We start from the raw sequence: 11902 nt of genomic DNA on the forward strand, positions 1-11902 counted from the left end.
GGGCCATACTAAGAATCTAAGGATTCCTTTTAACTCGAAGACCAAATTCATCTGGCTAACGACTGAAAAATATTAAGGCAAAAGGAAATGCATGAAAAATAAAATTGCGAGGCTTCCTTTTATACATATATGCGAGAGAATACAAGCTTCATTCACAAAGTTATTTGAAAGCACTATACACAAAACAAGAAAGGAAGGGTCTAATCTACGTCCCCCTTGGGAACTATGGTCTACCGGCCTCCTTCTCGCCATTTTCGGCATCGGACAGAAGGAGCTTAGCACCATATTCTTCCTCATCCACCTGCTTTATCTCTTCCAAAAGGTCGAAGCCCCTAGCATGTATTTCCTCTAGGGTTTCCCTCCGAGATTTACACCTCACATACTCTTTATTTCTACTCTCCTGGTCGAGAGCCCCTTTAGCTTAGCACGAGCATTAGTAGCATCATTCAAATAGACATCCACCTTCTTATCAGCCTTAGTTCGGATACTTCGGCTTCAGGCCGAGCATCCATGACTTCGGCCTTCACCTTTAGGAGCTCAGACTCGAGCCTTGAAATCATATCCGTTCGGACCAAGCTATTCTCATGAACGTTACGAACCTTCACTTCGAGGGCGTAAGCCTTGGCCAAAGCATCTTTCTTAGTCGATATCTGGGTGTCCACCCGAGCCTTTAGCTCGTCACGCTCGCACTTGTCTTGACCAACTTTGCTCTTAAGGTATTCTAGGTCCTCCATCTTTTTATGCAACTAAAATAAACTAGACATTGGCCTCAGAATGCAGAAGAAGAAACACGCACTCTCTCGAAACAAAAATTACATGCTCCTCGATATAGCTTTCGTAGTTCAAACTTCGACTTGCCTCATAGCACAAGTGTGCCAACTCGTCTTCCCGTTCATGCAAAGAAGCCAGAGAGATTTCTTCGCATCCACGACTTCTCGCAACCTGGTCTCATGACAGAGCAGCTCGGACTTGAGCTTGTTAAAAGCCTATGAAAGAGAAACTCGATAACAAAGTAAAAATTACAAAACTATAAAATCAATACGTACGGCCAAAACTCACCACAGAGTAGAGCCGTTGAGATTCCTCGAAGGTCGAGCGTACATCTACTAGTCTGGCTCCCTCAACCCCAGTAAAATCGATCCTGGTTGGGGCACGATCGCTTCGTGTATGTGGCCCCTAGCTTTGAACATCCCTCAAAGTAACTTCGATGGGAGAAGAAGTTGGTGGCAGAAAACCCTCATTCCTCGAGGTGCCTTCGACGAGAAAAGAAGATGATAATGGATGTGGAACTGTTTTCCTAATGTAACGATCCGACCGGTCATTTTGAGCTCAAGCACTTTGTTCAGCAGTTGGAAGTCATGAACATCTTCATTTCAGGTATATTGACTTGTACGTATGGTCCGAGTTGAATTTCGGGAAATTCGGAGTCAAATTGGAAAGAAACTTTTCATTGCGGCAACCTTAAGTTGAAGAAAATGGCTAAGATTGGAATTTTAAGTAAACGACCTCGGAATTGGGATCTGAAAGTTCCAGCATATTCGTATGATGATTTCAGACTTGGTCGTATGTTCAGATTTGGTTTTGGATAACCCGTGAGCATTTCGGCGTATATTGTGGAAGTTAGTATTTTAGAAGAATTTCATAAATTTGGGTTGGAAGGCATTTCAGAGCTATAGATGTCCGTTTGGGATTCCGAGTTTGGGAATAGCTCCGTATGTTGATTCTGGAGTTGAGAGCGCGATCGGAAGTGAATTTGGATGTCCGGAGGTCATTTTGAAGTCATTTGGCTAAATATAGAAATTTGAAGGTTTTTGAGAAAATTCGACCGGTAGTGGAAATTTTGATACGAGGGTCGGAATGGAATTCCGAGATATGCTATAGCTTCATTATGTCATTTTGGACTTGTCTGCAAAATTTGAGGTCATTCGGACGTGGTTTGTTTGGGTTTTTGATCAAAAATGGAATTTGGAAGTTCTTGAGATTCATAGGCTTGAATCTGATGATGATTTGATGTTTTGATGTTATTTTGGGTGTTCCGAAGGTTGGGACAAGTTTGAATGATATTGTGGGACATGTTGATATAATTGATTAAGGTCCCGAGGGCCTCGGGTGGATTTCGGAAGGTTAACAGAATGGAATTCGGACCCAAAGAGAAAAGAAAAATCTGCTGCAATTTCTGCTGCTAAGCTGTCTTTGGACAGCAAATGTGCAGTCGTGGAGCGTACTTCGGAGGCCTATATCTTTTGATATACAAGGAATTTTGAGATGATTCAAAAACAAAGTTGTAGCCCTTCGTGTCTAGTTTCCAGAAAGCTAAGGAAATCGTAATTTGGACATCTGTAGAGAAAGGTATGATCGATTGAAGATGACTGGTGGAGCAGTTTCTCCAGAATTTTTGGATTTCATGGAGCCGACTTTAGAAGCTCATATCTCGGGATATATAAAGTGTTATATGGTGTACAACCTATCAAATTAAAGATATTCAAGTCTAGTTTCTAAATCTTTAAACCGTTCGTAATTTGAATATTTATACAAGACGTTATGGGTGTTTAAGCAGAAGGTGTCCGACAAGGGAAAATTTTAATAGGATGTACAACTTGTATAGGACAAGTGCAAGGTACAACTCGACGAAGCACGGGCAGATTCTTTAAACACGGATTTGGCTTATTTCTTTCATTTCTTTCATTTGGCTTGGATGATTTTGGAGAGAATTTCAAGAGGGATTTTATCAAGCATCAAAGGTGAGTTGTTTCTACTTATTTCCAAGTTAAATACAAGATTATATGTGAATTAGAACATGAAAATCAGTAGAAAAGTGGGGTTTTAGGGCTTGTGCTTTTGAGATTTTCTAGGGTCGATTTGAAGTGTCAAACGAGCTCCGATTTTTGTGTTCTTTATATGTACGGACTCGTGAGAGGACGAAGAACATCTTGGTATAAAAATTTCTGAGTTTTGAGATGTGGGCCGTGGACTCGGGTTTTGACAAATTCGTGAATTTTGATATTTTTCGATTGCTTTCGATTGGGTATTGTCCCTTTAGCATAATGCGACATATTCGTTGTGATTTTGGGCAGATTCGACACACGAGGAGGCCAATTCGAGGGGCAAAGGCGTCGCGAGCTAAAGAAGTAGTCGGTTTGAGGTGAGTAATTGATATAAATGATGTCCTAAGGGTTTGAAACCCCGGAATTTCACATCGTAACGCTATATTGAGGTGACTTTCATGCCGGATAACGGGCGTGGGGTAGAGCACCATCCGTGTTTTCTACTTGAACTAAATTAAAAATCGTTCTTACTTGGATTTAATTGTTACATTTGGGCTTCTTGCCAATTATTTGAATCCTTCAGGGATTGACATCACTGTTTTCGCATACATGCATATCATTTGATCTCAGTCCATGGTTTTAAATACTATTTTGCAAACTCAGCCATCTTTCTAAGATTTGAAAACTTAAATGATATTTCTAAATGATATTTCGGGCTGAGAACTACTGTTTTACAAATGCCCAAGGGGCTTATTATGATTTCTGGACTGAGCATGGATTGGACTGCGCGCCGCAGCAGTGATTTGAAGCAGTGGTAACAATGACACTGTATGATGTGACTTGAAACAGTGGTAACAATGGCACTATGTGATATAAATTGGTTAGGTAACAATGACTGACCAGGACTTGATTGATGCCACGAGATGGCTTGTTATTGCGCTTGGGCTGTAGGAGCCCCTACAGAGTCTGTACACACCCCTAGTGAGCGCCGTTGACGATAAATAAATATGGATGGCTCGGGTTGCACGCCGCAGTGGGTACCAGAGGGTACCGTCATATGCATTACATTGCACTCATGCATTTATTCCTCATCTGCATTATCCGCCATAATAATTATGTGCTCTTATTTCATTGACTGGTTGCTTCATAGAGTTCTGAGCCTAAGGGGCTGATACTGTTCTGAGATACTGAGCTCGAGGGGCTGATACTTTTCTGAGATACTGATCCCGAGGGGCTGATAGTGTTATGAGATACTGAGCCCGGGGGGCTGATACTATTCTGAGATACTGAGCCCGAGGGACAGATTTCTACTTATTATTGTGATACTGAGCTCGAGGGGTAGATTTCTACTTATTATTTTGATACTGAGCCCAAGGGGCAGATTTCTACTCGTTGTTTTGATATTGAGCCCGAGAGGTAGGTTTCTACTCGTCATTTTCCTGCCAAATTACCTGTTTTTACTGGTTTGAAAGAAATTTCACATGATGTTTCACTGAATTGTTATTTTAAATGATTTCACTGCTTCTGTATAGAGTGTTGTGTGCCTTAACATGTTTTCTTACCCTCAATTATTATTTATATTTATTACTCACTGGGTCGGAGTACTCACATTACTCCCTGCACCATGTGTGCAGATATAGGTATTCCTGAGGCATAGAGCGAGTTTTTTGCTGTTCAGTTTTCATCGGAGTTATCGAGGTAGCTGCATGGCGTTCGTAGACCCGTTTTCTCTCTTATCTTCTGTATTTATGATATCTTTAGATGTCGTTCCTAATTCCATACCTTGAGGAATTTTAGTAAACTATGTAGTAGCTCATGACTTGTGACACCCCGGTTAGGGCTGAGTTGGGTTGGATTTCCGTATTTTATCTATACTTTCCGCTGTTGGATATTATTAAACCATGTTTATACTATAATTGTGTTAATTAATTGTCTTAAAAGGATGAATTGGGTTGAATGGTTGTCCTTGTCTTCATGAGAGGCGCCATCACGACCAGGTTCGGGAATTGGGTCGTGACAAGTTGGTATCAGAGCCTAGGTTACATAGATCTCACGAGTCATGAGCAGGTTTAGTAGAGTCTCGCGGATCGGTACAGAGACGTCTGTATTTATTCTTGAGAGGCTGCAGAACCTTTAGGAAAACTTCACATTCTTGAATTCTTATCGTGCGTTTTTGATTCAGCTTGAAAAGTAACTCTTGAAATTCCTTCCACGCGTTCGCATGCGCGCATGAGCGCTCAGTATTAGATGTGCCTTGATGTCTTGTGATTCCCTGATTGAGCGGTGAGACGTGATCTCTATGAGTTGATGTTGGGCCAGTCTGAAGGACTTGAGGCCGGATCTTTTCCTACGGCTTAAGCACCAAGGTGCTGATTGTGTGAGCAAGTGTTTTAAACTTATATGTCCGGTATTGCCCCTATTAGCGGGAATGACGGCTGGGTAGCAATGTGATGGGTATGTTAGTACTGCGAGATGTTTCTATATGACTTGGAAGTGTCGAGGAAGATCTGCTGGATGATAGGTGAACTATTAAGTGTATGATTTCCATTGTGATTAGAGGTGTAGCTCCGAGTTATGGGCGTGAAGAATCTTTTCAAGTATCCTGTTTGGAGTGAAGTGAATTTCATGTTACAGTATAAGTTTAGACCCAGGAAGACTAAGTGATTGTGTAATGTGTATGACGGTGGGAGGTATACAAAAATGTTAATTGGAGGCAAAATAGGTGGGCTATCTCATGCGGAATAATCTACGTAGGTGTGTTCCTTATAATGTTGAGTAGAGAGTTTCTTTTCTACTAACATGGTGTATGTGTTGAGATTTGAATTTGACTCTAATTGAGAAATTTGAGTTGATTGTCACGAGAATGAAGGTGATCTTAGTAGTGGCATTGAGGTATTTTACGGTCTGTGTTACCTAAGCTTGTGAAGAATTTTTGTTGAACCAGCTGTAGTAATATGGCAATATTTTTGAGTTTGATGACCTGCGTGGCCTGGTTGAATTAGTGGAATTTAGTTCTGATATCTTGATTAGGAGAAAATGGATTTCCAAGTGTTCTTGATGGTTTCTACCATGGTTTAAAATAGATATTTTCTACAGGTATGGGGAACGTGTTGTGTATTGTGAGTTCCTGTATATTTCTTCATTATTGATGGGGTACGAAGGTTTTGGATTGAGGTTCTGTTTAATGTGGGGTTTCCTACTGGTACTTGGTTGGTTTTAGTGGTTATGGTGATCAAGAATGGTGTTGCGAGTATACGAGTTGTGTAGTATGTTATGCGATTATATCTAGGGTTATTGTTATGGCTTGACACAGTTTGTTTGGACTTATACAGTGTGTGTACGTGAGATTCGGGTCTTGAAAGGAATTCTGGATGTTAGAAATTGGGCTCCAAGGATTTGGGGTAAGGTTAAAGTAATGTTTATTATTCACTACAATGGGTTTAATGTGTTTCGGAATAATTGGTTCCAACTTTTTTTTATGAATTATATGCCCTACCGGTATGAGGGTTCGTTATGTGCTATGAAAAAAAAATGTTTACGAAATTTATTGAGAAGAAGAAAGAAAGGAAATTGAAAACTGCAATTGGCATAATATGAAATATTTAAACCGGGATGCAAGCCGCGGTGGAGGTTATGTAAGGACAAGGTCCTTGTGGTAAATAATTATAAGTTTAAAGTTTTCCTTTGTAAAGTTTAATTCGTACGATAATATTAAACGGAGTCATGCCAGTTAGGTTGATTTGATAATTCTTGTATATTTTATGTTCATATTCAGCCATTTTCGTACTGTAAACATTGAGTTTTAGCTTATGAGATGAGTTCCCAGGTGGCGTTAAATGTGACTCATTAATCCGAGTAAGTAATAATGAGGTCTTCATGCCTCACATTCTGTTGTCAATATTGTGAAAATTTGAAATGAGGTGGTGGTTAATATGATATTTATTGATAATGATGGAATTATTTATGAACAACTATTAAGACCAGAAATGTGGTTATGATCATTCAAATGATGCGTTTCATGTCAAAATATCATTGTGATAATGTCGGGCTTGTAATGCGGAGATTAGTGTTATTGATATACTTGTGGTACTTGTTGGGTTGTGGATATGCTGTTAGGAGTTGTTTTAGTGTTACTTTGACAGGTGGATAGACCCAATTACAAGGGAGACTCTACCGAAATATTTGAAAAATCTGGGAGTTAGTCAAATTTTGGGGACTTAAGAAAGTTGAAATGTTGGAAGAATATCTAAGATCTATATGAAGTCGTTCGGTTCATTTGGTTGTGGATTGTGGGGTGTTGTCCCAGCTATGGTGGTAGTTCTTTCATGTTATGAGAAGAAATGACTTATTACGGTCCAGGAAAGGCTATCAGCCTAGTTCAGTGCGAGAAGAATCGATCTGAAGTGGGTGAATGGATTTAAATAGGACTATGGGCTTCATGTGAGTCAGATGTATTCATTTTAGTATAGCGCTCCTCAAGGAGGGGTGTTGGAATATCATATGTTGTTCCGTGTTCGTCAACTCATGTAATATTGTGATTGTGCCATGTGTGCTGTGAAACGGCTTGATAAATTCCTATTCTCTGGGGAAAAGTCCATATTAGTTGTGTGAGTTGAGTAGTCCATTCCTGAATCATTTCCTTATGTATCTTGTTCGCATTATGGCCTATTGGCGCATTTTTGCATCATGTGAGACCGTTGGTCATTGTCTGTGGTGATTGGTTGTCTGAGCAGCTCGTACTAGGTGAGGTGAGACTATTGGTATCGGGGACCATTGTAGTGGGATTATGTGAGGTATATTACAGGGCAGTTACCAGTATTTGGGTAGTAATGAGGTGATGATTTTAGTCAAAAAGGAGAGAATTAATGTTTGGTTAACTCTGCAATTGGTTAGAAATTTCTGCACATCTCCTCCATTGTGGTTGTATCGTCAGCATTATAGCAGAATGTATAGGTATATCATCATATGTATTGAGAGCATCAGAGTCGTAGAATTTTGGTTATTAAGGTTCATGGAGTGCCATTGCGGTTGGATGGTGAATTATGTGATGCATGGTGCTAATTTAACAAAGGTACGCAGTCATGTTCCGGTACCTCGTGTGGTAGTTGATACAGTGTTTATATACAGGGAACAGTCTGGCAGAGAATTTCAGATGTTGGAATTGGGTTCTGAGCTTATTGTATGGATAAAAGAGGATATCTGCAGATTTGATCAAACTAATGTGTCCATATGAGTTGTGGTAGCACGGGCAGGTACACGAGGTGTTAAACAGTGATTTCAGATAACTTAAGAGCAGTTCTTGGAACGTTCGAGGACGAACGTCTATTTAAGTGGAGGAGAATGTAACGACCCGACCGGTCGTTTTGAGCTCTAGCGCGTCGTTCAGCAGTTGGAAGTCATGAACAGCTTCATTTCAGGTATATTGACTTGTATGTATGGTCAGAGTTGAATTTCGGAAAATTCGGAGTCAAATTGGAAAGACACTTTTCATTGCGACAACCTTAAGTTTAAGAAAATGGCTAAGATTGGAATTTTGAGTAAACGGCCTCAGAATTGGGATCTGAAAGTTCCAGCATGTTCGTATGATGATTTCGGACTTGGGCGTATGTCCGGATTTGGTTTTGGATAACCCGTGAGCATTTCGGCGTATATTGTGGAAGTTAGTATTTTAGAAGAATTTCATAAATTTGGGTTGGAAGGCATTTCAGAGTTATAGATGTCCGTTTGGGATTCCGAGTCTGGGAATAGCTCTGTATGGTGATTCTGGAGTTGAGAGCACGATCGGAAGTGAATTTGGATGTCCTGAGGTCATTTTGAAGTCATTTGGCTAAATATAGAAATTTGAAGGTTTTTGAGAAAATTCGACCGGAAGTGGAAATTTTGATATCGGGGTCGGAATGCGATTCTGAAAGTTGGTGCAAGTCCGTAATGTCGAATGTGACTTGTGTGCAAAATTTGAAGTCATTCGGACTAGTTTTGGTAAGGTTTGAGATACTTAGTCTCTTTTAAGGAAGCTTAAGTTGGAAAAGTCAACCGGATATTGACTTATGTGTTAGAGGGCTCAAAATACAAATTTTATGGTTCGGATAGCTTCGTTAGGTGATTTGGGACTTAGGAGTGTGTTCGGAATATTTTTGTGATGACTGGTGTAGAATTAAGCTTGAATTGACAAAGTTAGTATTTTGGCGAATTCCGGTTGATAGGTGAGATTTTGATCTGAGGGTCGGAATGGAATTCTGAGAGTTGCTGTAGCTTTGTTATGTCATTTTGGACTTGTCTGAAAAATTTGAGGTCATTCGGACGTGGTTTGGTTGGGTTTTTGATCAAAAATGGAATTTAGAAGTTCTTGAGATTCATAGGCTTGAATCTGATGATGATTTGATGTTTTGATGTTATTTTGGGTGTTCCGAAGGTTCGGACAAGTTTGAATGATATTGTGGGACATGTTGATATAATTGGTTAAGGTCCTGAGGGACTCGGGTGGATTTCGGAAGGTTAACAGAATGGAATTCGGACCCAAAAAGAAAAGAAAATGCTGCTGCAATTTCTGCTGCTAAGCTGTCTTTGGACAACAAAAGTGCAGTCGTGGAGCGTACTTCGGAGGCCTATATCTTTTGATATACAAGAAATTTTGAGATGATTCAAAAACGAAAGTTGTATCCCTTCGTGTCTAGTGTCTAGAAAGCTAGGGAAATCGTAATTTGGACATCTGTAGAGAAAGTTATGATCGATTGAAGATGACTGGTGGAGCAGTTTCTCCAGAATTTTCGGATTTTATTGAGCCGACTTTAGAAGCTCATATCTCGGGATATATAAAGAGTTATATGGTGTACAACCTATCAAATTAAGATATTCGAGTCTAGTTTCTAAATCTTCAAACCGTTTGTAATTTGGATATTTATACAAGACGTGATGGGTGTTTAAACAGAAGGTGTCCGATAAGGGAAAATTTTAATAGGATGTACAACTTGTATAGCACAAGTGCAAGGTACAACTCGACGAAGCACGGGCTGATTCTTTAAACACGGATTTGGCTTATTTCTTTCATTTCTTTCATTTGGCTTGGATGATTTTGGAGAGAATTTCAAGGGGGATTTTATCAAGAATCAAAGGTGAGTTGTTTCTACTTATTTTCAAGTTAAATACAAGATTATATATGAATTAGAACATGAAAATCATTAGAAAAGTGGGGTTTTAGAGCTTGTGCTTTTGAAATTTTCTAGGGTCGATTTGAAGGCTCAAACGAGCTCCGATTTTTGTGTTCTTTATATGTACGGACTCGTGAGAGGACGAAGAACATCTTGGTATAAAAATTTCTGAGTTTTGAGACGTGGGCCCAGGACTCGGGTTTTGTCAAATTCGTGAATTTTGATATTTTTCGATTGCTTTCGATTGGGTATTGTCCCTTTAGCATAATGCGACATATTCGTTGTGATTTTGGGCAGATTCATCGCACGTGGAGGCCAATTCGAGGGGCAAAGGCGTTGCGAGCTAAAGAAGTAGCCGGTTTGAGGTGAGTAATTGATGTAAATGATGTCCTGAGGGTTTGAAACCCCGGAATTTCACATTGTAACGCTATATTGAGGTGACTTGCACGCCGGATAACGGGCGTGGGGTAGAGCACCATTGGGGATTGTGACTTAGTCCGTCCCAAGAGATGTTTTTACCGTGTTTTCTACTTGGATTTAATTGTTACATTTGGGCTTCTTGCCAATTATTTGAATCTTTCAGGGATTGACATCACTATTTTCGCATACATGCATATCATTTGATCTCAGTCCAAGGTTTTAAATACTGTTTTGCAAACTCAGCCATCTTTCTAATATTTGAAAAGTTAAATGATATTTCAGGCTGAGAACTACTGTTTTACAAATGCCCAAGGGGCTTATTATGATTTCTGGACTGAGCATGGATCGGGCTGCCCGCCGCAGCAATGATTTGAAACAATGGTAACAATGACACTATATGATGTGACTTGAAATAGTGGTAACAATGGCACTATGTGATATAAATTGGTCAGGTAACAATGACTGACCAGGACTTTATTGATGCCACGAGATGGCTTGTTATTGTGCTTGGGCTGTAGGAACCCCTCCGGAGTCTGTACACACCTCCAGAGGGTACTGTCATATGCATTGCATTGCACTCATGCATTTATTCCTCATCTACATTATTCGTAGTAATAATTATGTGCTCTTATTTCATTGACTGGTTGCTTCATACTGTTCTGAGCCTGAGGGGCTGATATTGTTCTGAGATAAAGAGCCCGAGGGGCTGATACGTTTCTGAGATACTGAGCCCGAGGGGCTGATACTGTTCTGAGATACTGAGCCCGAGGGCTGATACTATTCTGAGATACTGAGCTCGAGGGGCAGATTTCTACTTATTATTTTGATACTGAGCTCGATGGGCAGATTTCTACTTATTATTTTGATACTGAGCCCAAGGGGCAGATTTCTACTCGTTGTTTTGATATTGAGCCCGAGAGGTAGATTTCTACTCGTCATTTTAATGCCAAATTACCTGTTTTTACTGGTTTTAAAGAAATTTCACATGATGTTTGACTGAATTGTTTTTTTAAATGATTTCACTGCTACTGTATAGAGTGTTGTGTGCCTTAACGTGTTTTCTTACCCTCAGTTATTATATATATTTATTACTCACTGGGTCGGAGTACTCACATTACTCCCTGCACCATGTGTGCAGGTACAGGTATTCCTGAGGCATAGAGCGAGTTTTCTGCTGTTCAGTTTTCATCGGAGTTATCAAGGTAGCTGCATGGCGTTCGCAGGCCCGTTTTCTCCCTTATCTTCTGTATTTATGATATCTTCAGATGTCGTTCCTAATTCCGTACCTTGTAGAATTTTAGTAAACTCTGTAGTAGCTCATGCCTTGTGACACCCCGGTTAGGGCTGAGTTGGGTTGGATTTCCGTATTTTATCTATACTTTCCGCTATTGGATATTATTAAACCATGTGTTATACTATAATTATGTTAATTAATTGTCTTAAAAGGATGAATTGGGTTGAATGGTTGGCCTTGTCTTCATGAGAGACGCCATTACGACCAGGTTCGGGAATTGGGTCGTGACACCTAAAGCCATAGATCTCGTATGTAGCAGGCTCAGCCGACACATC

Source organism: Nicotiana tabacum, chromosome 16, assembly GCF_000715075.1.
Source record: "Nicotiana tabacum cultivar K326 chromosome 16, ASM71507v2, whole genome shotgun sequence".
NCBI classification, from domain to species: domain Eukaryota; kingdom Viridiplantae; phylum Streptophyta; class Magnoliopsida; order Solanales; family Solanaceae; genus Nicotiana; species Nicotiana tabacum.